Genomic DNA, 26,230 nt, shown 5'->3' with positions numbered 1-26,230 from the left:
TGCTAAATAAGACTTTTTGGAACTGCTAAGCAATTTTCAGTCTGCCATGCCAGGGGAGAGATTTAAATATCTTCCTACTCTCTCTGTAGAACAATTAAATTCCAAAGGTCATCAAGGAAAGGGATAATCAAAAAGTAGCCAAAATAAAAAGAGTTAGGGGGTAAATATACATAGAACTGTCCACACAGGTGTGTGTGTGTGTGTGTGTGTGTGTGTGTGTGTGTGCATGCGTGTGTGTGTGTGATTTTGTTATACCAGTTTGTCATGGTTTATTAAAGGCTTTTATTATGGCACTAAGGTTCCAACCAGAGATAGCACCTGTGCTAAATCAACATAAGTACGCTGCCTGTTGAACTGTACCATCTTCCCATTTGAGTGATTAGCATGATATTTGCTCCGCGCAAAATATTAATTTTCATACTTGATTTCATGTTCTTGGTTTCACAACTTCTGAAATTGCATGTTTTCTGTGTCTCAAAAGCTGCATCTCTTTTGCTTGCCAGGCTAGTTAGAAGGAGGGTTTTTTTTTCATCCATATGGTGAGGATATGTCTGTCTACTCCCCCCCCACACCCCCCTGCTTCCTGTAATCAAATCCACATACGTGACTGCCAAATTACAGTGAGACCAAAAATTTCTTCATAATGAGAATTTTGTTCTTTAACAGGGCAGTTATCCAGAGCTCAGCATCAAAAGAAACTGGCCTCCTCATGCGTAGCTATTTCTCTTATGGCAAAAGTGATTGGCAATCTCTGTGTTTTTATTTTACCTGCTAGAAAGTGGACAGGTAGCTTTGTGAGCAATGTAGCAATGGCACGACTGCATAACATTTTTATTTATCTGAGTCTATGTTCCTCCCACACCATCTCCCATACCAGCTTTTTTTATTAATCCCTTGTCTTTCATCATTATTGAGTGAATTCCACCACTTTTTTTCTAATCCTTTTTTCAATACCATTAATTGACTCAAATGGTTTGGTGAGTCAAATTCATTTAAAAATACAGAAAAAGGCTGAAGAGACTCTTCATTGGTCAAGAGCATGCATTGAGATGGCAGAGACCTTCAGTTAAGTTCTCAAACCCACATCAGTTATATCATGACTGCCTTCAATTCCATCTCTAGGGGATCCTCAATGCCTCTGCCCTCCATGGTTAACTGTAAACACAGGCACACAGAGAAAGAGACATGGACACACAAGCATGCTTGCTATATGATCAGAAAATAAACTTCACAAGGAGATGTGGAACTAGGTGAACAGAATCCTGAAGTCCCACATCCTTTGCATTTTGCTGGAGTTTGTAGTTGTGCTAGAGTATGTAGTTGTGCTCTGGTATGGCAGGCTGAAAATTGATCAGCAGTTCCACAAAGCCTTAGGTAGCATCTCATTATTGCTACAACCAGCAACACTTATGTGGGAGGAATGGAAAAGCAACAAATTAGAATTTTAGGGAAATGAGAGGCATTTATTCTGTAAATCTCTATAGGTTGACAACTGACTTCTTCCCTGTACTGGCTGCCTTTGTGTGTCCACTTGACATAAGCTAGAGCCATCAGAAAGGAAGACGCCTCACCTGAGGAAATAGCTCGATAAGATCTGGTTGTAGGAGATTGAATGCAATCCCCATCAAAATTCCAACTCAATTCTTCAACGAATTAAAAAGAGCAATCTGCAAATTCATCTGGAATAACAAAAAACCTAGGATAGCAAAAACTCTTCTCAGGGATAAAAGTACCTCTGGTGCACTCACCATGCCTGACCTAAAGCTTTACTACAGAGCAATTGTGATAAAAACTGCATGGTACTGGTATAGTGACAGACAAATAGACCAATGGAATAGAATTGAAGACCCAGAAATAAACCCACACACCTATGGTCACTTGATCTTCGACAAGGGAGCTAAAACCATCCAGTGGAAGAAAGACAGCATTTTCAACAAATGGTGCTGGCACAACTGGTTGTTATCATGTAGAAGAATGCGAATCAATCCATTCCTATCTCCTTGTACTAAGGTCAAATCTAAGTGGGTCAAGGAACTTCACATAAAACCAGAGACACTGAAACTTATAGAGGAGAAAGTGGGGGAAAGCCTCGAAGATATGGGCACAGGGGAAAAGTTCCTGAATAGAAGAGCAATGGCTTGTGCTGTAAGATCGAGGATTGACAAATGGGACCTCATGAAACTGCAAAGCTTCTGCAAGGCAAAAGACACCATCAATAAGACAAAAAGGCCACCAACAGATTGGGAAAGGATCTTTACCTATCTGAAATCAGATAGGGGACTAATATCCAATATATATAAAGAACTCAAGAGGGTGGACTCGAGAAAATCAAATAACCCCATTAAAAAATGGGGCTCAGAGCTAAACAAAGAATTCTCACCTGAGGAATACCGAATGGCTGAGAAGCACCTGAAAAAATGTTCTTAATCATCAGAGAAATGCAAATCAAAACAACCCTAAGATTCCATCTCACATCAGTCAGAATGGCTAAGATCAAAAATTCAGGAGACAGCAGATGCTGGCAAGGATGTGGAGAAAGAGGAACACTCCTCCATTGTTGGTGGGATTACAAGCTTGTACAACCACTTTGGAAATCAGTCTGGCGGTTCCTAAGAAAATTGGACATAGTACTACCGGAGGATCCAGTAATACCTCTCCTGGGCATATATCCAGAAGGTGTCCCAACTGGTAAGAAGGACACATGCTCCACTATGTTCATAGCAGCCTTACTTATAATAGCCAGAAGCTGGAAATAACCCAGATGCCCCTCAACAGAGGAATGGATACAGAAAATGTGTTACATTTACACAATGGAGTACTACTCAGCTATTAAAAAGAATGAATTTATGAAATTCCTAGGCAAATGTTTGGACCTGGAGGGCATCATCCTGAGTGAGGTAACACAATTACAAAAGAACTCAAATGATATATACTCACTGATAAGTGGATATTACCCCAGAAACTTAGTATAGCGAGATATAAGATACAATTTGCAAAACAGATGAAACTGAAGAAGAACAAGACCAAAGTGTGGACACTTTGCCCCTTCTTAGAATTGGAAACAATCACCCATAGCAGGAGTTACAGAGACAAAGTTTGGAGCTGAGACAAAAGGATGAACCATCTAGAGACTGCCATATCCAGGGATCCATCCCATAATTAGCCTCCAAACGATGACACCATTGCATACACTAGCAAGAGTTTGCTGAAAGGACCCTGATATAGCTGTCTCTTGTGAGACTAGGCCGGGGCCTAGCAAACACATAAGTGGATGGTCACAGTCAGCTATTGGATGGATCACAGGGCTCCCAATGAAGGAGCTAGAGAAAGTATCCAAGGACCTAAAGAGATCTGCAACCCTGTAGGTGCAACATTATGAACTAACCAGTACCCTGGAGCTCTTGACTCTAGCTGCATATTTATCAAAAGATGGCCTAGTTGGCCATCACTGGAAAGAGAGGCCCATTGGACACACAAACTTTATATGCCCCAGTACAGGGGAACGCCAGGGCCAAAAAAATGGGAGTGGTAGGGAAGTGGGGGGGAGGTTATGGGGGACTTTTGGGATAGCATTGGAAATGTAATTGAGGAAAATACGTAATAAAAATATTAAAAATTCAAAAAAGGATCTGGTTGTAGGGCATTTTCTCAATTAGTGATCTATAGGGAAGGGCTCAGCCTATCATGTGTGGTGATAGCCCTAGGCCAGTAGTCCTAGGTTCTACAAGAAAGGGGGCTGAAAAGGCCACTGGAAACAAGTCAGTAAGGGACACCCCTCCATGGCCTCTGCATCTGCTCCTGCCTCTAGGTCTCTACCTTTTGAGTTCCTGTCCTGACTTCCTTCAATGATGAACAATATGGAAGTGTAAGCCAAGTCAACCCTTTCCTTCCAAATCTGCTTTCTGGTCATGGTTTTTCTTTGCAGGAATAGAAATCCTAGGACTCCATCTCAAAGCTTCCCATCTCAAATGTAGCCATAATTTTGTATTTCATTAGTCCATCATTGCTCATCCTTAACCTGGGGAAGAACCACTGTGCAGAATTTAGCAAAGTATGAGGATTCATAGCGAGTTCCCTGCTTACAAATGATGGGGAGCTGCTGCTTAGAGGACTTGACCACAAAGGCATTTCAGGTAATTGAGCCTTGACTTGTTAGACAAGAATTCTGCTGGTCAGACAGCCAGAACACAAAATGCTTGATAAACAGCTTAAGAGATTCATGGTGACACAAAATAGAAAAGGAACCACAAACAGAAGCAGAAGGATACAACACTTTCATAGGAAACTTCAAACTGAAATCCACTAAGACAAAAGGAGTTGAGGATTTTTTTCTTCTATAGGCAAACCTTAAGAGCATATTTAGAATATGAAATATCTTACAATAGGTATTGCAATAACTGGGTAATGATATATAGAAATATTAACTGAGACCCACTCTTTAAGTAGTGCACACAGTCCAGTAGGGCAAGTTCCAAAGGGCCAAAGATTTAAATACATCAAGATAAAACTAAATGTGTGTGTGTGTGTGTGTGTAAAATTTAGTTATTGTTTTATGTATTTATTATTTTAATGTGTATGTATGAAAGAGTGTGTGTATTTAATTAGCTTATGGACTAGTGAACACCCAGAAGACTTCTTTATGTGTCCTTACTTTTGGCTAACCTTCAGTTACCCCAAAACCCATATCCTCACTAAACTCTTTAAACTGGTGCAGCCACTTTTCATGTCATCTGTGTTATGCTACCTAATTGAAAGCTTTTCTTGAGTTGAATGGCCATAGGTTTCAATGTGACTCTTTCATGCTTCCTTCACTTCAGTTGAGTCTTCTGCCAACACTTCCTATCCCTATCCCTCACCTCTCCATATACTTGAATTTCCTCAGTAATTCCCCTTCTTACGTTGAGCTATCCTTGTATCTCTGAGATGAAGCCTATTTGATCATAGGGATGAACTTTTTGATTTGCTTTTGGATTCAGTTTGCAAGGGTTTTTTGTTTGTTTGTTTGTTTTCTTTTACTTTATTTTGTTCTTGAGAAGGGTGGTCTCTGTGTTAACATCCCTGGCTGTGCTGGAACTCACTCTGTAGTATTCTGTTGTGTATTTTTTCATCTATGTTCAAAGGGGAAATTGGTCTGCAATTCTCTTTGTTAAGTCTCCATATGGTTTGGTTATCAGCATAACTTTAACCTCATAAAATGAATTGGGCAATGCTTTTTCTGTTTCTATCTTGTGGGATAATTTGTGGAGCATTGTCACTAACTCTTCTTTAAAAGTCTGGTAGAATTCTGAACTAAAACCATCTAGTCTTGCTTTTTGTTTGTTGATTTCATTTGTGGGTTTTGGTGTTTATTTATTTGTTTATTTATTGGTTGGTTGAGAGACATGTAATAACAGCTTCTATTTCATTAGGTGATATAGGTCTGCTTAAATTGCTTACCTGATCTTGACTTAACTTTGGTAAGGGGTGTCTGTGGAGAAAATCACCCATTTCTTTTAGATTTTCCAATTTGATGGAGTATAGTTTTTTTTTAATTGGGTATTTATTTCATTTACATTTCCAATGCTATCCCAAAAGTCCCACACACACTCCCCCACCCACTCCCCCACCCACCCACTCCCACTTCTTGGCCCTGCCGTTCCCCTGTACTGAGGCATATAAAGTTTGCACAACTAATGGGCCTCTCTTTCCACTGATGGCCAACTAGGCCATTTTCTGATTCATATGCAGCTAGAGACACGAGCTTCAGGGGGTACTGGTTAGTTCCACCTATAGGATTACAGATTCCTTTAGCTCCTTGGGTACTTTCTCTAGCTCCTCCATTGGGGGCCCTGTGATCCATCCAATAGCTGACTGTGAGCATCCACTTCTGTGTTTGCTAGTCTCACAAGAGACAGCTATATCTGGGTCCTTTCAGCAAAATCTTGCTAGTGTATGTAATGGTATCAGCATTTGGACGCTGATTATGGGATGGATTCCTGGATATGGCAGTCTCTAGATGGTCCATCCTTTCGTCAAAGCTCCAAACTTTGTCTCTGTAGCTCCTTCCATGGGTGTTTTGTTCCCAATTCTAAGAAGGGGCACAGTGTCCACACTTTGGTCTTCATTCTTCTTGAGTTTCATGCGTTTAGCAAATTGTATCTTATATCTTGGGTATCCTAAGTTTCTGGGCTAATATCCACTTATCAGTGAGTACATATTGTGTGAGTTCCTTTGTGATTGTGTTACCTCCCTCAGGATGATGCCCTCATGGTCCATCCATTTGGCTAGGAATTTCATAAATTCATTCTTTTTAAAAGCTGAGTAGTACTCCATTGTGTAAATGTACCATGTTTTCTGTATCCATTCCTCTGTTGAGGAGCATCTGGGTTCTTTCCAGTTTCTGGCTATTTTTAAAGTATGTACTTATGATTCTCTGATTTTCCTCAGTGTCTATTGTTATGTCCCCACTCTTTTGTTTCTGATTTTGTCAATTTGGATATTCTCTGTCTTTTAGTTAGTTTGGACATAGTTTGTCTATCTTGAGGATTTTCTCAAAGAAGCAACTCTTTGTCAATTTTCTGTATTGGTCTCTTTGTTTCTATTTCAGTTCTCAATTTGATAAATTTTTGCTCTCTACTCCTCTTGGATGTGTTTACTTCTTTTTGTTCTAGAACTTTCAGTAATGCTATTAAATTGCTAGTATGAGATCTTTCCAATTGGTTCTGTGGGCACTCAGTGCTATGGATTTTACTCTCAGCAGCACTGTGTTTGTGTCCTACAAGTTTGGGTGTGTTGTGTACTCCTTTCATTGAATTATAGAAAGTCTTTAATTTCATTATCTTTGCCTTGATCCACTATTCATTGAATAGAGAAATGTTCAGTTTCCATGAGTCTGTAGGCTTTCTGTTGTTGAAATCCATCTTTAATTCATGGTGGTCTGACAGGATGTAAGAAGTTATTTCAATTCTCTTATATCTATTGAGACTTGCTTTGTATCTGAATATATGGTCAAGTTTTGGAGAAAGTTGTGTGAGGTACCAGAAAGAGTTATATTCTTTTATGTTTGGGTGAAATTTTCTATGAATATCTGTTAGGTTCACTTGGTTTGTAATGTCAGTAAGATCCAGAATTTCTGTGTTAGTTATTTTCAGGATGACCTATCCATTGATGAGAGTAGGGTATCGAAGTCTCCCACTATAATGTGTGAGAGCCAATGTGTGATTCACACTCCAGTAGGGTTTATTTTACAAATATGGGTAAGCATTGTATATAAGGCATAAAAGTTAATAATTAAAATGTCATTTTAGTGGATTTTTACTTTGATGAATATGTAGTGTCCCTTTTGATTAATTTTAGTTTGAAGTCTATTTTGTTAGATATAAAAGTGGCTATACTAGCTTGCTTCTTAGGTCCATTTGCTTGGAATATCTTTTCCAACACTTTATCCTGGAGTAATATCTATCCTTGATATTGAAATGTGTTTCCTGTATGCAGAAAAAGGATGGGTCCAGTTATTCTATTCATACTGATAAACTGTCTTTTTATTGGGGAATTGAGGCCATTGATATTGAGAAATATCAACGTCCAATGATTGTTAATTCCTATTATTTTGGTGGTGGTGATGGTGGTGGTGGTGGTGGTGGTGGTTGTGGTTGTGGTTGTGGGGTATGTGTGTGTGTGTGTGTGTGTGTGTGTGTGTGTGTGTGTGTGTTTTCCTTCTTTTGACTTCACTGAGAAGACCAAGTTGGCTGTTCATAGACTTTCTTCACTCTGTGTTATCTCAAACTCAATTCTGAAGGTCACCCCTAGAGCTGTAATAGAACACTAGCTGCAGCTTCCCCTCCTCCCTGTGCATTCCTTGTATGCATTTCCTGCTGCCTTTGCCTTCTTAACTCATAACTATATCACAGACTCCTACTTGGGAGGATACTCACTGCTCAATCACAGGCCAAGGCTACTAGAAGATCAGACCATCTCCTGTTTTCATTCCCTTCCCACCTCATCACTATGTCCCAGCACCAACCTGGGTGGTGGACATTCCCTGCTCAACCACAGGCAATAAATACAAGAACCTTAGGTAGGCTGCTTACAAACCTCCCACAATCTCCCTATTTTCCCAGACCCAATTTCAGGGTCACCTCTTAACACTTCATCAGAACACCAGGAGCAGCTTCCTCTCCCATCTGTTCACTCTTCCTGTGGATTCCTCAGACCATCTCAGCCTCCCTTCACCAACCCTCTAACACCAGTAAGCAACCCCCCATTAACACACCAGCCTCTTTGAGAAGATCAGTAAATGAAGCAAAACTCAGCCAAAATACTCTCAGAAAATCCAGAGGAAATGGAAAGGAAGGAAAAAAGCAACCACCTGAATAAGATTAACCCAGAAATCAGCACTTAGAACTGTCATCTCACCAAACTCAGATGTCTACATACCAGCCTAAGAACACAGTCAGTAACCGATAGAGCAATATGTCTACACTAGGGCACTACTGTCCTACCATAGCAGATCTGAATATTCCAACTTAGGAAAAGCACAAGTAAAAGACCTTAAAATCAACTATATGAGGATGACTGGGGTCCTGGCTGAAGAGATGAATAAATTCCTTAAAGAAATCCAGGGAAACACAAACAATTGGCATAAATGGGGGAAAAATCCTCAAAGAAACCCAAGAAGAAATAAACAATAGAAGGAAAAAATAAAACTGTTCAAGACCTGAAAATGGACATGGAAGCAATAAAGAAAACTTAAACTGAGGGAATCCTGGAATGAACATTTTAAGAATGTGAACAGGAACTGTAAAAAGATACTTCACCAACAGTATACAAGAGATAGGAGAGACCCAGGCATTGAAGATATAAGAGAAAAAATGGATACATTGGTCAAAGAACATGTTAAATATTTTTTAAAAATCCTAACTCAGAAATCTAGGAAATTTGGGACACTATGAAAAGACCTAACATATGAATCACATGAATAACAGAAATAGAGGGATATGAAGAATACCAGCTCAAAGGCCCAGAAAATATTTTGAACAAAACCATAGAAGAAATTTTACTAACATAAAGAAGGAAATTCCTAGGAAGCATACAGAACAGAAAAGAAAATCCCCTTGCCACATAATAATCAAACCACAAAAACATATAGAACAAAGAATATTAAAAGCAGCAAGGGAAAAAGACCAAGGGAAATATAAAGGCAGACCTATTAGAATTAGAACCTGACTTCTCAATGGAGGCTCCAAGATCCTGTAGGTCTTGAACAGATGTGTGGCAGACTCTAAGGGACCACAAATGCCAGCCCAGACTACTCTACCCAGCAAAACTTTCAATTGCCATAAATGAAGAAAAGATATTCCACAATAAAGTCAAATTTAAACAATATCTACCTACAATTCCAGCCCTACAGAAGATGCTAGGAAGAAAAATACAAACCATAGAGGTTAACTACACACATGAAAACACAGAAAATAAATAATCTCACATTATAAAGGTAATTTTAACATTTTTAAAATAATTTGGTATCAATGAAGGGAGAAGATGATTAAGAAAACAGTCAAGTATGTTGTGCCATCGTCCTGTCAGAGGAGGGTGGCCTGCAAGATCAGTTGCTCTCTGAACTGAGTAAACAAATCTGCATATGGTGAGACAGAAAGAAATAATACTTCTGCTTTGGCAAGACCCTCTATCTCTGATACACCATTGAAGCCTGACCACACCTGTCCTTGTGTGGCCTATTCATTAACCAAGAGTTAAGTGGCATAGAGATGAGAAAGGTAGTCTCTGGTAAGACTACTGCTACCTTTTAAGTACTGATTGTGGTTGACCATCTAATAAACCAGGAGATAACATAATGGACTATTATCAACAATTTAGCATTCCCCTATACTATGAAGAAGCTGGTAGAAGCCTGAGTTCCACCTCGATCTCTACTTCTTCACTCCCACATATGAGCACATATGGACAAAAAGGGGGTTTACACAGGAATGGTCCCAGTAGATTTATATGTTTAATGTGTGGTCATTAGGAGGTAGCACTACTTGACGACAAGAATTTGGAGATGTGACCTTGCTGAAGTCAATTTGTTACTAGGGGTAGACTTTGGGGTTTCAAAAGCTGAAGCTAGGCCTGGTGATGCTTTCTCTTCCTGATCTCTGTGGATATAGCTGTAGAACTCTCAAGCTACGTCTCTAGCACCATGTCTGCCCACATGCTACCATGCTTCCTGTCATGATGTCAATAGACTAAACTTCTGAACTGTATGCAAGCCACAATTAAATGCTTTCCCTTCTAAGAGTCGCCATGGCCATGGTATCTCTTCACAGCCATAGAACCTTCTTATCAGTCCAATCAATTTTGACCCTGGCCTTCATAAACAACCTCTAGACCATGAAGATGGTGGTACACTCTCAAATCAGCAGTAGTCAGAAGGTTTCTTCTTTCCCTATGTCCTCTTTTCTCCTATGATGCAGAAATCTTGTGAAAACTGACTTGGCCATTAGGCAAATTCATTCACTCCTGGAATAGGACGTCATAATTCTTGTCAAGATGGGTTCCAGTTCTGCTGAACTTTGAAGCTCTCTGGAAGTCTTTATAGTATACTGATGTTGGCTGTCACCCACCAATGTATGATTTAAGGAATGGGGTGGGACCTAGGCACTGGGACTTTTAAGGACTCCCAGGTGGTTCTAATGTACAGCAAGGCCTAAGGACCTATATCATATTGCTGTCTTATTTTATGTCTTTGACATTCTCAACATCTGTCTTCATAAAAATTATATTCTAATGAAATAGGCAGCTGAGATTCATACAGCAGCAAATACTCAACTTGACTTGACTTTCATCTGCTAAAGAGATATTCTAACTGGTCATGCCTCAGGATAAGAGAACTAAAGTCCTACCTATCCTGGTTTGGCATGGTGCTGTTTATATTCTAGTGCTAATATTGGGCCCTCAAGAGATAAGAGAGTCTGCACATAGATGCTAAGTGACCCTAGCCCCAAGTTATTTCTGATTGGTAAATAAAGATGCCAACTGCCAATAGCTAGGCAGAAGAGACATAGGTGGGATTTAGGTTTCATGGGCTTGGGACTGGAAAACCACAAGGAAAAGAAAAAAGGCAGGGGGAGGACAGAGAAGCTACCATAATTAGGAGTAAAGAAAATATGGCCCCGAGTGCTGGCCAATTGGAGTTAGGAGCAGCCCAGATGAAACACAGTAATAACTCAAGGTTATCAATATGGAAATAAATTCTAACAACATAGAACCAAGCTCTTGTGCTATTTGAGGCTTGCTATAAATATAAAAGGTGTGTGTGTGTGTGTGTGTGTGTGTGTGTGTTTTCTAGGAAATAAATGGTCTAAGGTGGGGTAGAAACCCCAGTTTGTGATTAAATAATTTCTAAGGCATCTACCCACCAAGAAATCTACTCAACCAGACAAATCAGATGCAGAACTGTTGGCTACTGTAACTGAATACAACATATCACTGAGCATTAGAGACTAGTCATCATTATATACCCTCATATGGAAAAGTCTATTCCAAAGTAGTATCACAGGCAATAAACTGAGCACTGGATGAGTTTATATACCATGTTTATTTCTCCTTTGTCTTGAGATACAATTTTGGGTTAACTCAGACTCAGTTGCTCAATGGGCCTATGGGAAAAGGAATTACCCATGTGGACCTCAATGAGAAAATTGAAGGCAAAGCAGGAACCAATGGGATTGGTACTTCCCTGGAGGAAGCAAGGGGTCCTAAAGTGCCCTTCTGAGAAACCCCAGCTCTGAAGAGAAACCAACCCCAGTGGAGGCCCTGGATGGGAGGGTGGGCTATGAAGTGACGAGATGATGAACAGAGAGACTGAGGTAGGGGTGACAATGTCTATGCTGTGAGTTCATTTTGTCAATACTCTAAAATAATCACCTGTAGAAATGTATGCAGTGTTTCTCTTCCCTCTGTCATCATATACCCCCAGAAGACTCAGATAAACAAACAGATGTGGTTTCTGACTCCAGCAAGCTCATATTCTAGTGTGTGGGGGGGAACTTCTCAGAAATAATTTCAGGGCCAGAGACAGCATGCTACGCTTACTCTGAAAACGATATGAATTTTAACTTAGAGTCAATAGGAAATTGGGAATTCTCAGAAAAAAAACAACAACAACAACAACAACCCAGAAATGTGTTTTAGTAGAACAAGGAGCTTCAGAGGTGAAGTCAGTGAAAGGCCTTTAGAGCTGAGGGCTGACACTGTCACCAGGAAGTAAGTGCATGGAAGCCAGGATCCCTGGAAAACAGCCGTCTTTAGGAGAAAGGTGGAGAGACATATGAGAAAACACCAACTACTTAAATACAGAATAGTTCTAGAAATAGCTCAGAGGTCATTTTCAACATATCCTTGGTGAAGTAAAATACTTTTTTCTCTGCCTTCTGTTTGTTTATAAAAATCCCAAGTGGCTGCTGGAGACAAAAAAAAAAAAAAAAAAAAAAGGAAAGAATTCAGTTGCTTTTCAAAGAGGAATGTGCAGTTCTACAAACTCAGCCCAGGAACACCCTGACTTGTTTGCTGGTATTTCTTATTCTCTGAAGGCTCCAGGCAAGCACAAAGAACACACCAAATGGAAGCATGGCTGTATTTTGTTCTCCTGTCCCGCTCTATCAGGAAATCCCCAGACTTGCTTGGGAGAGAGAGTGTGTGAAACGCAGTGGCATGCTGCTCAGCTTTCCTACCATGTGGCTTTGCTGCCAACAGTTCGGTGGGTACCCACTGTGTATTCTCAACCTACCTACTATGTGCTCACAGCAGACACTCATTGTTCTTACATGGCTCAGGATGGAGACCAAGGAAATGATCAATTCTGCTACAAATCAAAAAGACAAACTCAGATGCTCCTCTTGGCCCAACCCAGGCTTTTCTGTTTTAATTAGAGCATGTTGAGCATCAGAAAGATTAGACAGCATTTGACAGTGTTATCTGCTCTACAAGCTGAAATGTGAGGAGGTTAATTATATTGCCTAAAGAGGGCCTAACTGCCCCTTGCAGGCATGTTCTCCTATCAGTTTGCTCCTTGGGGAAGAAGGCAGTAATGATTTCTGATCTCACCCAGTACACTACAGAGCAGCTGCTCTGACACAGCTGGGAAAGGCAGACAGGAGCTTGACAGTGATCATCAATGGTCATGAACTTGACACTACTTTTAGGCAAAAAAAAAAAAAAAAAAAATACTCTGCACGAGCAGTTAGTTGGCTTTGGATACTGGAAGAGTGAAATAAAAGAGTCACCTGCCAGGGCAGGGGAGGAGTGGCCTCCTGCCTCACTGGAACCTGAGCTCTCATGGCTTCTCTGGCACCTCCCCTCTTCTGTCAGGGCAGTGACTCCCTACAAGGGTTCTCCAGAACCACTTTCCTCCTCTGTGGAAGCCCTGATCCTGTCATTTCCTGCTTCCATCTTCTCATCTCATCTCCTGAGAGCCACAGTGGACAACCATGTGCAGATTCCACATCTGTCTCCTTTCCATAGACTAGCTTTGGACATTGTCATTCATCCTCTACCCGCAGTGCAATAGTTTGCGGTAGACTAGCTACATGAAAGGATAAGCAGCTCCAACTAGCTCTGTGCTCAGTCTTGAGGGGCTTCAGACTCTCACCTATACACACAACAGCCACAATGGACCCTCATCTATCTATACAGCCACAGCTGCCAAGGACCCTTACCTAGATAGCCCACAGCAGCAAAGGATATTTGCTGGATAGGAAAGGGTGATTTTCTCCCACTTACGGCCTGGTTTTATAGGACGAGAGTCATGTCTGTCATTGTTACATGCTCATAGTGATTAAAACCTACCCAGTTGCCTTCATGGGACTCTGGTAAGAGTAGATGGGGACCCTACAGCTGCTGTCAAAGCCAGTTAAGATATTTCCTGGAGAGTGAGAGCTTGTTACTTGGCACCCCTCCCCTTGTAGCCATTGCTTACATCTAAACACTTACAGTATACCCAAAGCAACCCTATACCCTACTTGTTCCAATACTCATTATCTTTCTCTCTTTGTCACATGGACATAGAACACCTTCCAAAGCAACAGGAACTTCACATGGTGGCTATCCAGGTCTTGTATTATTTTGAGTCCAGAATTTTGACCACTTGGTACCTCCTGCCATGTTTGCTGTAGCCCATGAGAACCAAAGGCAAGGCTTCAACTTGTCACAAGTTCCTCACATCCCTATGTGAAAGGCCAGCTTGAATCAGGTTATGGGAAGGGCTAGGGCAAAGGATGCCAATGAAGATGTAGTGTTATAGAGAGGTTGAAAGCTCACATGATGGGGAAAAGTCCTATTGCTCCCACTGACTGACTCTTCATGGGACTCTAAAGCATAGTTCTTGGCCTAAGTCATCTTTTGTTCACCCACCAGTAAAATGTGGAATAAATATAAGCCACCACTTTAAGAACCAAGGGTCTACATGGATAATGTAGCAGGCAAACAGCAAGGTGAATGTGAGATTAGTTGAGCCAAGAGTGCTCATGAATCAACTTTCCGAAGGCAGTCTGAAGCAAGTCTCTGTCCCTGTCAAGCTGTGTGGCCCCAGTGACCCATACTGCCCCGTTACTCTTGTTTAAGGGACAGATGCCAATACAGATCCTAATAATGGAGGCTAAGCTGCAGTACTATGGTAAGCATAATCATTAGACACAAAGCAGCCTGAAGAATTCCTAGACTATAGCAAGTATTTGGTAAATATTTATTGGTATATGGATCTCTAGAGTGCATAGCCTTGTGTGAAGATGCAATGGGTCCTAAGTAGGCAAAGTGTGCTTAGAAACCCCTTCACAGGTCTGAGCAGTGCCTCAAGGTGGCCTGAATCACGTGTTTTCTGAGTCACAGAAAGTCTCCTACAGTGTCATATCTCCAAGCCCCACCTCCATACCCTCTGCCCCAAAAGCCTCCCCGCTAGAAGCAAAGTGAGGAGGAAGGGGACAGCGAGGTAAGGAGCTGCATTTGAATCTCTCTTATGGACGACGAAGGCAGCACAATTAGTTCTTAACAATCAATAGCAAATCAAGGGTAACTTTTTCTCTACTAGAAAGAAGCACATGCTAATTCCCTGGATTCTCAAGTCCTAATATTATTTCCAGAAGAATGCTTCTGTTCAAATATTGAGACACCTCTCTCTGTTCCCACGATGCCACTTAAGTCCTTTTGGTACTGCTAGAAATGTGTCCTCCTCTGAAATCTATATGGTTGCTTCTGTAGCATATTTCCAATGAATGAGTGAATAACCCTTTCTTTTATAAAATATGGCACTTCTAACTCTATGAGAAGAAATATAATGGTGACAGGCTAGTTACAAATAAGCAACTTAGATAAGGAAATCCTTCCATGGTGGTGGAAAGTAGTAAAACCCGAGCTCTGGGGTACTTTTTGGAGAACTTGCCTGAGAACATATGAATTCATTAGGTTAAATCTCTTGACTAATACTTTAAATGTTTATATTATTTTATATTTATGTGAGTAGCATCATGTATCTATGTGCACCACACAGGTATTTGGTGCCTACAGAAGTCACAAGAGGCCATTAGATGCCCTGGAATTAATTGGTGGAGTTATAGGTAGTTGTGAGCTGCCTGGTGTGGGCACTAGAAATCAAACCCAGGTCCTCTGCAAGAGCAGCAAGTACTCTTAACTGTTGAGCCTTCAAGGATAGTTCATTCATGCCCAGACATGTATGCCATGAGCTCTGTTGTGCTCTGTATTGTACATATGAGTGCTCTCTCTCTGTCTCTGTCTGTCTGTCTGTCTCTCTCCTTCTCTGTGTGTGTGTGTCTCTGCTTCTCTCTCTCTCTCTCTCTCTCTCTCTCTCCCTCCCTCCCTCCCTCCCTCCCTCCCTCCCTCCGTCCCTCCCTCCCTCTGTGTGTGTGTGTCTGTTTCTGTCTCTCTCTCTGTGTCTCTCTCTGTGTGTGTCTCTCTCTGTGTGTGTCTCTCTCTGTCTCTCTGTCTCTCTCTCTGTCTCTCTCTCTGTCTCTGTCTCTCTCTGTCTCTCTCTCTGTCTCTCTCTCTCTCTCTGTGTGTGTGTGTGTGTGTGTGTTCATGCATTTGGATATGTGTATGTAGGACAAGGTGTGGGTAAAGGGTGATGTCAAGTGTCTCCCTAAATCATCTTCTACTTTATTATTGTTATTTTTTAGATAAAGTCTCACATTGAACCTGATACTGATTCAGCTAAGTGGCTAGCCACAAGGCCCCAAGAACTTTACACACTCAGCTTTTTAGGTGGGTGTGGGGATCGAACTCAGGACTTCATGCCTGCTCAGCAAGCCCTTCACTAACTATGCCATCTCCTCAGTCTCAATGGATCACAATTTAGGCCTAAGAAATAAAAATTATTTCATTCATTTTCCCACATGGAAACAGAGATGCATTGCACATTTAAAAACCCAGTCGAAAGTCACAAACCAATCATAGGTGGGCACAGATTTGGAGCCAGGAAAGTGTGGTCTTTAAAATCAGTATGGCTCCAGACATGCGCTATAGAGGGTGCTAGTTATTTAGGAGGTCAATCATTCCCAATAGTTAAACATTTGTTTGACCTATTTTTGTTAGTCTTCTGTCTCAAAATTAATCTTCCTAAAGGCACAAATTAAATGTTTAATTATAATAAATCCATATTAATGTTCTATAAGAATTTCATAACATTCCTAAACTGAAAAGCCAGACGGGTCGGGGAGCCACGAGCATTAGCACAAAATGATAATGACAGTAACAATACTCATTACAATGATTAACAATTAATCCTCAGACCAGCAATGTCGGATAGGGAGGTGTGTGAGCACAAATGCACACACAGTAGTCTGAATCTACATCATAAATGAGGGAAGGCTTGGAACGTTGATGATCAATGCCACTCACAAGACCTATATGGGGTGGACATACCTGCCATTATTTTTATCATCATCATCATCATCATCGTTATATTGAGAGTTTGAAAGTAATGCTTCCTTTAATTAACAAATATTTGTTGAGCATGCCAGGTCTCCTAAACCCTGAGGACAAATAGTAACTGGAGCAAAAAAAAAAAAAAAATCACACACTACTCTCCCTATACTGCTGCCTAGTGTGGGGAGAGAGAGCCAATCGAGGCAAAATGAGCAGTGTGTCATGTCATCATGCTGGTTGGCATGATGTGTCAACTTGAGGAGGCCTCAGGTACCCAGATACTTAGTCCATCCTGGGTGGTTTGGATCATTTTACCCTTTGAAACCATAAGCTGAGCCAAACAGGCTCCCGCTACAATGCAGACTCTCACCCACTCAGTTGAAGCTTTAAACAAAACAAGAAATCTGACCCCTTTCAAAGTAAAAGAAAATTCTCCATGCCTGTTGCCCTTCAAATGGAGACACTGGCTTTTGCCTGCCTTCGGGATCAAACTGAAATACCAGCTCCCTCTGAGTTTGAAAACTTTATACTGAAGCTTATAGTGTTAACTCTCCAGGAACTCTAGTCCGCCAACTAACAGATCTTAGGACTCATTGGCTTATACTTACTTTCTGCCTGTCTTTCTTTTTTCTTCCTTTCTTTCTTCTATCATCTATTATATCCCCACCACAGTTTCCCCTCCCTCCACTCCTACTTATTCTCCCCAACATCCCCTCTCCCCTAATTATACTCCTCCTCCAAATCCCCTCAGAAAAGAGCATCCATCCAAAGCATATCAACCTAACATGGCATAGCAAGTTACAATAAGAGTGAGCACAAACCCTCTTATCAAGGCTAGATGAAGCAATCCAGTAGGAGAAAGGGGATCCCAAAAAGAGGTGAAACAGTCAGAGACACCCCTACATCCACTGTTAGGAGTCCCACAAGAACATAAAGCTACAAAACCATAACATTATACAAAGGACCTAGTGCAGACTCCTGCAGGCTCTGTGATTGTTGCTCCAGTCTCTGTGAGTCTCCAGGAGCCCTGCCTAGTTGATTCTGTAGACTAAGTTCTCATGGTATTATTCTCAACCCCTCTGGGTCCCACAATCCCCTGTCTCCTTCTTCTGCAGTTCTACAGGATTTCACAAGCTTCACCTAATGTTTAGCTTTGGGTCTCTAAATCTGCTCCCATCCATTATCAGATGATGCTTCTCTGATGACAACTGGGGCAGGAACTGAACTATTCATATAGCAGGATATAATTAGGAATCATGTCATTGATTTTTTTCCCAGTCATGTTTGGTGTTATCCTAAGTCTCTGGCCCATCCAGGCAGTGTTGGGCATGGGCTCCCTCCTGTGCTGTGGGCCTCAAGCTGGGCCAGTCATTGGTTCAATCTATATTTTCATTCTCATTCTCTCTGCTTTTCTTCTCCCTACCTTCTCCCCTTCTGCTTCATATAGTATCTTGCTTCTTGGTAAACTTCTAGGACACTAATGTGAGTCACCATGTGGTGGTTTGAATGAGAATGGCCCCAGTAGGTTAATAAATGGTTGGTTCTCCATTAGTGTAATTGCTTGGGAAGGATTAGGAGGTGTGGCCTTGTTGGAGGAAGCATGCCACTGGATATAGGCTTTGAGTACTCAGAAGCTCTTGACGTTACCAGTCAGTTCTTTCTGCCTTTTGCTTTTGGACTGAGATGTGAGCATTTAGCTATTGGTCTACAGCCATTTCCTGCCTGCCTGTTACAATTTTCCCTGCCATTATGGTCTTGGATTCTAACCCTCTGGAAATGTGAGCCCCAAAATAAATGCTTTTTAAAAAAGGTGCCTTGGTCATGTGTTGGTAGCAACCCTGTTTGAATGTTAACTGCCTTGTTAGTCATAAATGCTTACTTACAAAGTTTTGGCCTTAGTGGAAAAGTACTAGCTTAGTTGAGATTTCTGTGGGAAAAGTTGAGGCCTCTGTAGGAAAGTACTACCCCCAGTTAAGAACAAATAGCTATAGATCTTGTGGACAGGTACCCAGCAACCCATTCTGTTCTGTTTCTCCTGCTGAACTTTTTACCTAGCCAATATCCTGCTTTTGGGAACAGGTGTGTTCCTCCAGAAACAAAGGGATTCTGTATCATCGCCCTTCCCCATATCCTACTTCTATGGGCATAAAACCTGCCTGGGAAAAATAAAAATTTTCAGCTTGATCAGGATTTCTTGACTTGCTGTCTGTTCTTTGTGTTTCTCACCCCCGCCCCACCCCACCCCCATTCTCTCCACAGGTGGTTCCTCAGACCCTGTTCAACGGTCCTGCGGGCAGGGACAATCGTGGTATTTTATCACAGAAAAATACAGGTAATTATCAGTGGTTATATAGTAAGAGAAATGTTAAAGTGTTTAAATTTTATGTAGAGTGGGCCCCCAAAAGCCTTATGGAAGAATATATAACTGGGGAAAACACAAAGGATTTATACAAATAAGACAAAAGAATATTGGAGAGAAAAACAATCCAAGCTAAGAGAATGGCAAATGTCAAGGTCCTAAAACAGGCACATGCCTGGTAGCCATAAGGAGCAGCAAGGGTGGGGTAACTATTAATATAGTCAAAAGGAGTATGAATTAATATGTTTACAACAGCTTTCTCAGACCATTCTAGAAAATATTTATGTATAAGACAGGTTATGTGTGTCTTTCAGTCTTCTTCCAGAAGAGATTTCAGCCAGCTTGTAATGTTCACTGAAACATTCAAAGGCTTGGTGTCAAAAAAAAAAGAAAGGAAATGAGTAACAGTGGGGGGAAGGGGGGAGGTGGATGGACTGAACTAGAACATCTCCAATGACTGTACCACTCTTGCTCTCAGTCTCCTCAATCAGACTTTCAGAAACAGAGAACTGCAGCTAGCCATATATTCATCGTTCCCACAAGTCACTCTGAGTAGTTACGGCTAATTTGGGCATTATGATGAAAGACTATCCTCTGGGATCATAGACCCAAACTCTACTAAACCAAGTGGACAATAGGGCCACGAGCAGTACTCTCGCCAGGGACACAGATTCCTGACTCTTAGTTAGCAAAGCACAAGGAGCTCAGGTTTTCTGCTGAGGGTTCTATGGGCTCTAGGGTTGTAGGCATGACTCTCTGAACATACACTGACTCCAGAACATATTTTGCAATGGTCAGTGATACAGTGGTACTAGGTACAATGGCGCTTGCCTGTTATACTAGTATCCAGAAGGCTAAGGCAAGAAGGTTGGGAATGCAAGGCAATACTTGCCTACTTAAGAAGATTGAGGCCAACCAGGGTACATAAGATATTATCTAGAAAATATAAAAGAAAGGAGAGAAAAGATGTCTTTAGGTTCTCTCTCCCCTTTGTTGGGTATTTCAGCTAATGTCATCCCCATTGGGTCCTGGAAGGTTCTTGCTTTTCTGGCGTCTGGGACTTTCTATTGGCTACCCCCAGTTCTTCATCCCCCAATGCTACACCACTGTGTTCAATTTCCTGACCCTTTGTACATCTCCCCTGTCTCCTCTTACACCTGATCCTGGGCCCCCCCTTTTTTTTCTCTCCTTCTCCTGTCTTCCTCCAAAGTCCCTCCCACCCTCTACCTCTCTGTAGAGACCATATCCAGAAGTTAGGCATGGCCCCTGGTTAAGGGGTGGGGCCACCTACCCTTCTCAAAATTTTAATCCAGAACTGCTCCTATCTAATGGAAATACAGGGACAAAAAGTGGATCAGAGACTGAAGGAAAGGCCATCCGGAGACTGCCCGCCTGGGGATCCATTCCATATACAGTTATCAAACCCAGACACTATTATGGATGCCAAGAAGTTCTTGCTGGCAGGAGCCTGATATGGATGACTCCTGAGAGGCTCTGCCAGAGCCTGACAAATACAGAGGTGGATGCTCACAGCCAACCTTTGGACTAAGCGCAGGGTCCCCAATGAAGTAGCTAGAGAAAGGATCTAAGTTGCTGAAAGGGTTTGCTGCCCCCATAGGAGGAACAACAATATGAACTAAACAGTACCCCAAGAGCTTCCAGGGACCAAACCACCAACCAAAGAGTACACATGTGGGACTCATGGCTCTAGCTGCATATGTATCAGAGGATGGCCTAGTGGTCATCAATGGGAGTAGAGGCTCTTGGTCCTGTGAAGGTTCTATGCCCCAGTGTAGGGAAATGCCAGGGCCAGGAAGCAGGAAAGGGTAGGTTGGTGAGCAATGAGGAGGAGGAGGGGATGGAGGGAGGTTCGGAGGGGAAACCAGGAAAGGGGATAACATTTGAAATGTAAATAAAGAAAATATTTAATTAAAAATCTTTTCATGCAGGAAAAAAATAACTTTTTCACAACCTTCATTTGATAGGGGAAGAAACTTTTAGTGTTATTGGTATCTCAAAATCATTTGTGATATGGTTTATCACTTGGTCAATGCTTTTATCAAACTGCATCTAATCTAAAGTTTCTAATGAAACCATTTATCTACTTTAGATCAAGTGTACCAGTTAAACTGCATTAATGACTTTATAAAACTTGGAAACATATATATTCTTCCAACCACTCTAAATAAAGCAAATAACATCTGCTCTTTCTCCCACAAATCAAATACAAAATATGAAAATTATGCTTTATTATTCACTAGTGTAGTCTTACTTTTTCTGTAACTAGTACCAACCATCGAGGATAAATGTCATGGCATGGCCAGGAAAATGGGAATTAGTAAGAAGGCACAGTGATATGAGTGAGGAATTAGAGAGTGGTTACATAGAAATAAGAACATATTGTTTTAAAATAAAAGTCAACTGGGTGCTAGCATTCATCTTTCTCTATTTCTTCCTCTAACATAGGAGAAAGCAGGGAGCCAAGGTGTTATATTCCTGCGGGGAGCTATTTTCATCACATTCCTTCCCATTTCTAATTGACTGCAACCTCTCAATCCATGAACCAAAATTAATCCTTTCTCCCTTAAGTTTCTTTGATCAGATAATGTGCTACGGTGATGAGAAAAATAAGTAATAGAAAATAATATTATCCCAAGAAGTGGGATGATTGGGACTCTGGAAATGTCTCAGATGGTAAAGTGTTTTTTCTATGTAAAGGAAGGACATGAGTTTGATCCTTAACTTCCTCCTATGTAAAAGCCAGGCATGGCTGCATGCATCTGCAATTCCAGGATTAGGGAGATGAAGACAGGAGGACCCCTGGGTCTTGCTGGCCAGCCAGTCTAGCCTAATCAGTGAGCTCTAGGCTTACTGAAAGACCCTGACTGAAGAAATAAAATGTATACCAATTAAGGATGTCCAACATTGACCTTTTGTTCCACATGCATATAGACATGGATTTATATCTGCACATGCACACTTACATACACACACACACATATACACACACAACAACAACAACAATTACATCAAAATAAAAGTATTAATTTTGTGATAAACCTTCTTAGGCCTTTTAAACTAATTTATGGGAGGGATATGGAAAAGTTTAGAGATCCTGACTAGAAAAGCCTTGGAATGGCGAAAGTAGTGCATACTAGAGACAGACTCATGGATGCTTAGAAGACTGTGATATCAAGGAAAGTATGCCCATGAGGTATCAGAATACTACATCAGGAATCAGACTAGAAGTCATTCATATTACAATACAGCAAAGCACCTGGATACATTCTGAAAATGTGCTGAATGCCTGTGTGAGACTGATTTCAAAAGAAAGAGACTAATTTGTTTAGCAGAGGAAATTATACAGAAGCATAGTATTGAAGTTGCATCATGGATACTACTAATTGGTCTTAGTCGGTCTTGGAATGACAAAAGGCATCAAGTGGAACAGAAAGCTAAGAAAGGTTTATAATTAGGTAAGAAAGGACCAATAGTAAGTTTAAGCTGCAGACATGCCAGGTACAGACAAAGCACCAGTAGCTAATAATGTTACACATGCACAATTAGTGAGAACTCACGAAGCTTGTATGGAGAAAAGAGGAACAACGCCTAGAGACCAATATCCTAGCAACTGGAAACTACACGACAGAAAAAGCAAATTGATCTGAAAAGAGAGTGCCTGAGGAAAGTTCAGTGTCATGAGCTCACTGCTGAAAAAGCAACTTCAAGGGAATCATTTTCATAGGTTCATCTACCGAGGCATCAGTGGCCACTGTATTATACTGCATGTGGGCTAAATCTCAGGCTGGAAATAGAAACTGGCATTGCTCATGTGCTACTGGTTCTGCAGACACGCAAAAATGAAAGAGTAAAGACACTCATGGAGGTTCGCACCAAGATTTCAGAAACCTGCTGTAGTCCGGCAATATATGGCAAAGACAGATTCTCTTTAAGAAGGCTGAGAGATACAGGGTGGAGGAAAGAATGGGATGAGAAACTATGGGAGGCAGCACTGGAAGTGTGATGGCAATGGCTGGTTTATAAATAAATAAAATAATAATAATAAGTTAATCATGTAAGAACAAGACAGGAGATAATGAAGGAGCAGAGTCTCAATAGATAATAATTGTTTAGACTACTTTAATTTCTTTGAATTATTTTAATTATCAAAATGTGTATGGTTATGTTTGATGGCTATGGTATTAAAAATCCTCTGCAAGAAAGGTCAAAATATTGGAAGCCTAAAGACAAAAGAGGCTGCTAATTTGAACTAATCTACACTTTTTATGATTTTGGATTACTGGACCAAGGACATGCTATTTTGGGAGAAAGGCTCTGTATTTATGTTAATAGGAAGAAGAAAAGGCTCTAGACCCCTTCCAAAGTAATATGGATCAGATATGATAAGAGAAGACCACCTAAAGATCTTGTGTAAAGGCAGAAAAGAAAAATTTGACATGATCAAACAGGACAGATAACCTGATTTGCTGATTCCTCCACATGCGAACAGCCCTGTAACTGACTTAGACATAAAAATGTCTCTAGCCGTGTCTCTAGCTGCATATGTAGCAGAAGATGGCCTAGTGGGCCATCAGTGGAAAGAGAGGCCCATTGGTTGTGCAAACTTTATCTGCCTCAGTACAGGGGAATGCCAGGGTAAAGAAGTGGGAGTGGGTGGGTGAGGGAATGGGTAGGGGAGCGGGTAGGGGACTTTTGGGATAGCATTGGAAATATAAATGAAATAAATACCTAATTAAAAAAAAATGTCTCTAGCCAAAACTTCAGCTAAAATTAGATAATAGGTCTTGTTGGCTATGGAATCCTTAAGATTCATCATGCCACCCTTCCAAAGGCATGAACAAAGATTTACCAGAATTGGTTACTGGTCAAATTAACTCATAAAAGGATTGTTATCTTTCACCTGCTCAAACAAGGAAAAAAATTTCTTCCTGAAATTATCTGTGCACCTTGCACAATACATAAAAATATCTTAGTAGTACTAAAATTTTGGTTGTAAGATTCATATATTACCTAAGCGCTCACAAAAAAAAAAAAAAAAAAAAAAAAAAAAAAAAAAAAAAAAGACCTAGCATGGCTGCACTCCAGAAGACCCAACAAGTGGCTGAAAAAGTCAAATTCAGATATTTGCACCCAACCAGTGGACAGAAGCAGCTGACCCCTGTGGTTGAATTAGGGAGGGCTGATAGAAGCTGAGGAGGAAGGTGATCCTGTTGGAGGACCAGCAGTCTCAATCTGGACCCTTGAGATCTCTGAAACACTGGACCACCAAACAGGCAGCATATACCAGCTGATATGAGGCCACAACACACATACAGCAGAGGACAGCTGGGTCTATGTTCATTCTGAAATGATACACCTAACCCTCCAAAGACTGGAGGCCCCAGGGAGTTTAGAGGTCAGGTGGGGTGGGTGTGGGGACATCCACGTGGAGACAAGGTGGTGTAGAGAAGGTATGGAATGTGGAACAGTCAGAGGGTGGATGGGGGGAGGGAATAAAATATGAGTGTAAAATAAGTAAATAAATAATTTTTAAAAGATTCATATATTATAAAATGTACAGCTCTGACAAGATTCCTCTGCGGAGATGTGAAGATGACCTGCTACTCCAGGTTCCTGCCTCCCAATGCTGCTTCTAAATCTGTGCTTCCAGAAGAGATTCAGAAATAGCTGGTGATGCCTGATGGCCTTGGTTCATCCAACCTTTCAGATGGATCCAAGTCAGACCTTCAGTCAAGCCCTGAACTTTTCAGCATACAAAGACTGAATCACAGATAGTAAAGCTAGCTTTCTTGAATCTAACCAATTTTTCTAATTTTCCTACACCTCTCCAAACCTTTAAAAAAAATCTGTCACCCCAATTAAGCAGGAAACAGCTATGGAGTGGCATCCCGATCCCTGGGTTTGGGTGTCTGGTTATGGTTATTTTATAAATTATAGATAGGTTGTCACTTTAAGGGATAATTTGGAAATGGTCATAATTTTGGACAGGGGGGAAACTAAATAGAGAGCTTAGACTTGAGGCTTTCTGTCTTTCCTCTCCTCTTCTCTAGTAAAAGGAAGGAGGTGGAAGGGAAAAGGGGGGATAGAGTAATATTATAAGAAAATAGATATATGGGATGGATTACTACGTTTATTCTTAAACAAAGATTCTTAAACATAATCTTATGTTGGTAGAGATCATTATAATTGATGCAAATTTGAAGTCATAATTTTTTATATTGGTATGGAATTTATATATTGATAGAGATTTAGATTTTAATTGGTATAAATTTTTTAATATTGATACAAAATTTGAAATTAATAATGTTATGCTTAGATAGACATTGTGCCTATGCTACTCATTTAAGAATACAAGGCTTAGTATCAGTCCTTCTAATAGCTGCTATTACTAACAGTTTGTGATAATTAAGTAATAAAAGTTAAAGGCCAGATAGTAAACTCATGGTTATATTAGATTTGGATTTAATTATAATAAAGTATTTTTAATATTATTCAGATAGAAATAGCTAAGAGAAGTCAAGATTTAATAGCTCAGATTCACTTTGTATAGATAGTCTTCAAAAGCATCAGAAATCCACAGAATTTGGCATTTATAATCATTTCATTATTATTAGATTTTGACTAAGAGATGTGCCTGTTCCTGATAGTACCCCCTTCATGGTTCAAAGGAGATATTTAGCATCATAAACTTCACATAGAGTTGTTCCAGTTGTGGCAAGATAACCACTGGGCAAGAATTGCCCTAATTCATCTACAGACAAAAAATACTGTCCAAGAAAGGACACACGGTGTGGGATAGTTGACAGCTTAGCTCTGTCAAGATAGAGTAAGCTAGTCCTTCATAGTTCCTGCTTCACTTAATGTCTGTCAGATGGTTCTGGGCCAGAAGATGGAAGACAATTGCTCCAATGTACTGAGGAATAGGGGACAGTCCAGGTA

The 26,230-nt window shown here is 40.8% G+C and overlaps 1 protein-coding gene across 1 annotated transcript in view; it reads right to left on the bottom strand.

Annotated features, from left to right (window-relative positions):
- Positions 1-26,230, bottom strand: part of Grid1 (glutamate ionotropic receptor delta type subunit 1) — a 770,962-nt gene that overhangs the window by 160,869 nt on the left and 583,863 nt on the right. The gene's annotated exons all lie outside the window — the stretch shown is intronic.

The sequence above is a fragment of the Mus caroli genome, unplaced genomic scaffold (genome assembly GCF_978045245.1).
Source record: "Mus caroli unplaced genomic scaffold, Mus_caroli_1 scaffold_12, whole genome shotgun sequence".
In the NCBI taxonomy this organism is placed as follows: Eukaryota; Metazoa; Chordata; class Mammalia; order Rodentia; family Muridae; genus Mus; species Mus caroli.
The sequence above is the reverse complement of the archived record's forward strand: the minus strand, read 5'-3'. Positions and strand labels throughout refer to the sequence as shown.